The sequence below is a fragment of the Erythrolamprus reginae genome, chromosome 4 (genome assembly GCF_031021105.1).
Source record: "Erythrolamprus reginae isolate rEryReg1 chromosome 4, rEryReg1.hap1, whole genome shotgun sequence".
Taxonomy (NCBI): domain Eukaryota; kingdom Metazoa; phylum Chordata; class Lepidosauria; order Squamata; family Dipsadidae; genus Erythrolamprus; species Erythrolamprus reginae.
Window position 1 is genome coordinate 86,867,103 of NC_091953.1, and position 5,107 is coordinate 86,872,209.

Genomic DNA, 5,107 nt, shown 5'->3' on the forward strand with positions numbered 1-5,107 from the left:
GCCTCTCTATTTTTCTCGCTGTTTTAACCATACATTCTGAAACACAAAACATTTTTGCTGTCACCAGTATTGACCAACTCCTTGGGGCCAAAGTCAATAATTGAACTTTGGTCAATCTATCAGATATTTTAATTTTTGTTTTTATTTCTTTGATTAGGTCAGCATAATCCTGGCATGACTGGCATTCCTTAGCAGAAGACTTGATAGTTTGTCCAATATCTTCAGCTGCTACTCCAGCAGCTAATGTTATTTTGTCTGCTATCACTCTCTGCATGTGTTCAATTTTTTGTTTCACATAGCCAGTTTTAGAACTAAGGAGAAATTTCTTGACAGTTAGAACAATTAATCAATGGAACAACTTGCCTCCAGAAGTTGTGAATGCTCCAACATTGGAAGTGTTTAACATATTGGATAACCATTTGGTATAGGGTTTCCTGCCTAAGCAGGGCATTGGATTAGAAGACCTCCAAGGTCTCTTCCAAGTCTGTTATTCTATTCTATTCCTACTGCTCAACTTCTCAATATTTAATGGAGAAGTCCCTAAATAGGTCAAACATTAAGCATCCAAAATGTCCATTTCATAATTATCTGACGACGAAGGATCTGCCATGCTTTGGACCATAGAAATGTATTGGGAACAAATCTTTTGATCCGCCTTCACATTTGTTTTCACCAATTTTGTTTGCTGAACATGGCTAGATCGACTTTCAACATGTTTAATTATGTGATTGTGTTTGCCAATTTTTGCTTTATGTCACACTTTTTTATCGCTTTGTGGTGCAAGCAGATTTGGTCATTGTCTATGAGTTCAACTTCTGACCACCGAGTAATAAGTATTTTTTCTTCGGTGGACAAACTGCACATAAAACAACTCAATTTCATTAGAATAAAATGAACCATGATGGTAAGTTTTTTTCAACAACGAATTTGGACAAAGTAGGATTGCCAGTTGACTCAGTGACATTTATTTCACATATTATGGAAATTTGCAATAATATAAAGTGTATTAGTGCAAAATCTGAAATACAGAAGTTATATAAGGTTCTAATGTTATGACAGAATTATGGCAACTACACCTTAACAATTCAGAATCTTATAGCTGCAACATGCTAACGTGTGGTATCACTAAAGTACTTACAGCACATTTAAACACTGTCATTAGTATAGAAACACCACTAGTAGACTAACCGATCAATATAGTATGCAAGAAATGAATTACACACTTTAAATTCCAGCATAAATGAAATGACAATGGCATAATATAAAATAATGCATGTTGATGTACATGACATTGTCATAGCAACGTCAAGTTTGTCCCTATTTTTAGGGCTTTATATATCAGTGATGAAAAATGAACCGTTCTTTTTTAGGGGGGTTGAAACATGCTTTTTCTAACAGTGTTTCCAGGAGGTTGTGTTTATTTTTAAAGGGGGCTGCAAACACTCTATTTTTATACTTTACTAGATTTGTAACCTATTGGAAAACAGTACAATGAAAAGCTTGTGTTGTTAAGTATTATGCAAATCTCACATTTATACCTTTTCTTCCAGATATATAAAATGCCAAACTTCAACCTTTTTTTTGAGCCACATATGACATGGAATGACCCATTGCCAAATTGATTAATTACTATTCAACTACCACTATTCAATTATAATGTATTATTAAATTTAATCATGTAAGAAAGATGAATAATGAAGGCATCCAAGTACAGAATAAGTCTGCCAAGATAATATTAGTACTAGATGTAAAAAAACCCAAATCATCTTTTTTAGTTTACTCATCAGAAAAAACCAAAATGTTAGTCCAAAACCCAAAGTTTTATTCCTCTGTTCCATAATTTCAGAACCTCAAATAATTATGTCTACTGACTTTCCATCAATCCACAGCTGTCTAAAATAATTTTATTGTTACTGGAAAGCAGTTTAGATGTTACAAATTAAAGCAAACATTTTTTTCAGAAGCTAATTGGATACTAGGCCAGTTTTCATATAACATGTCAGGTAAAATCTGTTTTTACTATCTCTATCAGAAAGAAGGCAGCCTTAAGAGAGTTCAGTTAATTGCAATAGTTTGGATCGAGAATGTCATATTTCCTGGAAGGGCATATACCCAGCAGTGTTTATTCAAGATGTTCACTTCAGGAGTTGGGAAACCATTTTTATTTTGTTGTATTCATTTTTAATATGTATACCACATTCTCCTTTGTTCAACTCAAGGTGTCATATATAATCCTCCTACTTTCTCCACAAAAACACCCATTTGAGAGGTTGGACTGAGGTAGAGTGACTTGCCCAATATCAACCAGTCAGTTTTCATGTGGATTAGGATTCTTGTTTTTATTCTGAAGCCCCTGGTGTCATTTTCAATGCTATGTGCACAATATTCTGGGCACATTCCTTTTTTTAGGATGAGCCAACCCTTGCATCAACACTTCTACTTTTCTCTGCTCTGCTACAAGAAAAGCTATGCTGGATTGGAAGTCTACCACAGATTTAAATGTTCTATTCACAAAAATGAAATAATGTAACCTTATAAAGCTTTTATTAAATATTCTACATTGAAATTGGTATTTGCTACATATTCAGTTAGCAATTCCTTGCATGTCTATTATAATACTTGAAATTAAATATAAACAAGAATCATATGAATAAAAATGGATACAAATCCTAAATCAAGTGCTGATAGCCATACTTTTTAAATATAAAAATAGCTTTCCTTATTAACATCAATGTTAAACTAAACAGGTGGCAGTCTAGCTGCCAATGCAAAGTTCTACCACTTCCCCTACAAAGATGCAACAAAGAATGACTGTCTCATTTAAATAAAACATAAAAGACAGCAATAGTATTTTTTCATATTGATAAAGGCATTTCAGATTTTTGTAACAATATCGCATATACATATATTCGGATACTTTCTGAAAACAAACAAATAGTTTTTAAAATAGGGCAATAATTTATTGTTATGGTAAAGTTCATTCTCCAAATTATTTAAATCAATACTATTTTGTATAAAATTACAATACTGTACATGGCCAAAAATGATTCAACACTGCAAATATTCAATTAAGACTTATTTAAATCTGACAGAATCACTCAGCAACTCAATAGAATTACCACTCAGCAAAAAGTATCACACACACACACACACACACACACACCAATACACAGTATAACTTGAGATAATGTATCCAATTCACATACTTGAAATGTTCACTTGAAAACAAATTAACTGGAACTTATTCACTGGTTTAATAATAATCTGTGTCACCTAAAAGACTAAAAATGCATAAGAATATACATAGGTTTTCAGAGACAACAGTCAATTTTCTCAGAATAAATTTTTGAAAACATTATGCTATAATGGTTGCTTTTTAATGGGGACAAAATTATCTGGTTTTGTAAGAATACTCCTACTGCTTTGGACATTCTGTAGAAAGAAATTTATATCCTTTATAGAAGGATATATTATCTGAATAAGGGTTATGTTGGGGGTTAAGCAACGCAATAATGATACTGTTTAATTTTAAGTATTTACTTAATACTGTAGTATTTTGAAAAGATTGGAAATTCCTTTTTCAGCTATAAACTGCTCCCAGCAACATGTCAGCTCCTTATTCATACAAGTTCAAAGTTAAAATGAATTAAAGTATTGGTTCTTCAAGATATTAGCCTATGTAAACAGTATGATGATAGTTTGACTAGGTGAAGTTTGATCAGTCATCCACATCAAGGAGTAGCAGTGACCCAAAATAATCTGCAAGCAGCTGAGCCTAGAAAGCCATTGGGAATCATTAAACATGTAAACAGACCTGAAGTAGACTTGCTGTTTTGGAAAAAGTAACAAAATAAGCAAACTCTAATTTTATTCCTGGACTTCATAAACAAGCTTTCTGAATCAGGCCTCATATCATGTGGGTTGACAAAAAATTGGAATTATAAATTAATTTTGAAAAATGTGATACTACATCATTTACATCTGGCCTAAAAAAGAAATACATCTACCCTACATAGATATATAGCAAGAAAGTCCAAAGACGGGCTACAAGTCCAAAGACGGGCTACAAGAATGGTGGAAGGTCTGAAGTATAAAACGTATCAGGAAAGACTTAATGAACTCAATCTGTATAGTCTGGAAGACAGAAGGAAAAGGGGGGACATGATCGAAACATTTAAATATGTTAAAGGGTTAAATAGGGTTCAGGAGGGAAGTGTTTTTAACAGGAAAATGAACACAAGAACAAGGGGACACAATCTGAAGTTAGTTGGGGGGAAGATCAAAGGCAACATGAGAAAGTATTATTTTACTGAAAGAGTAGTAGATCCTTGGAACAAACTTCCAGCAGACGTGGTTGGTAAATCCACAGTAATCGAATTTAAACATGCCTGGGATAAACATATATCCATTGTAAGATAAAATACAGGAAATAGTAAAAGGGCAGACTAGATGGACCATGGGGTCTTTTTCTGCCGTCAGTCTTCTATGTTTCTATGAAAGGTTTATTGCATTAACGTTCTCTTTACTTTGTGAAAAGGTGTTAAAATCAACTAATAAGTAATCAAAGTAAACAGCTGTAATACTGTACAGTACAGAGTAGAGTACAGAAAGAGCTGTGACAACCTGTTACTTTCCTTATTCCTTGGTGGGGGGGAAACAATCATGAAAAGTATCATCAAACTTCCATACTGGGCCTTTCTCATTAGACAGTATTTCATTTCATAAGCCATCTGATTATTTTTTTTAAAAAAACCTCCTTTATAAAGCTTAGGTACAATTAAGTCTATGCCAATATACCCTGCAAATGCAGTTTCTGGATCACACATGTGCGCACATGTTCAACTATTTAAGGGTTACCTGATGCAGCTTTAGAGCCATAAGCTCAAGAAAAGCTTGGCAGAAAGTGGAGGATGGCTGATTCTTTTAGTTTCTATGAGTCACCCACCATGTCAATAAGTAGGCCAAGGGTTCACAGAGACAAGTATAACGTGCCCCCCCCACAACCTAAATTAAAATAGGCTGACTACAATGACACTGGGACAAAACACAACATGGGGAGGGGGGTGGAAACGGAAGAGAAAGAAGACAAAGCCAACGTGCGGAAGTC

The 5,107-nt window shown here is 33.9% G+C and overlaps 1 protein-coding gene across 1 annotated transcript in view; it reads right to left on the minus strand.

Annotated features, from left to right (window-relative positions):
- The window catches only part of TBL1X (transducin beta like 1 X-linked), a 191,098-nt gene that overhangs the window by 184,522 nt on the left and 1,469 nt on the right, over positions 1 to 5,107 (minus strand).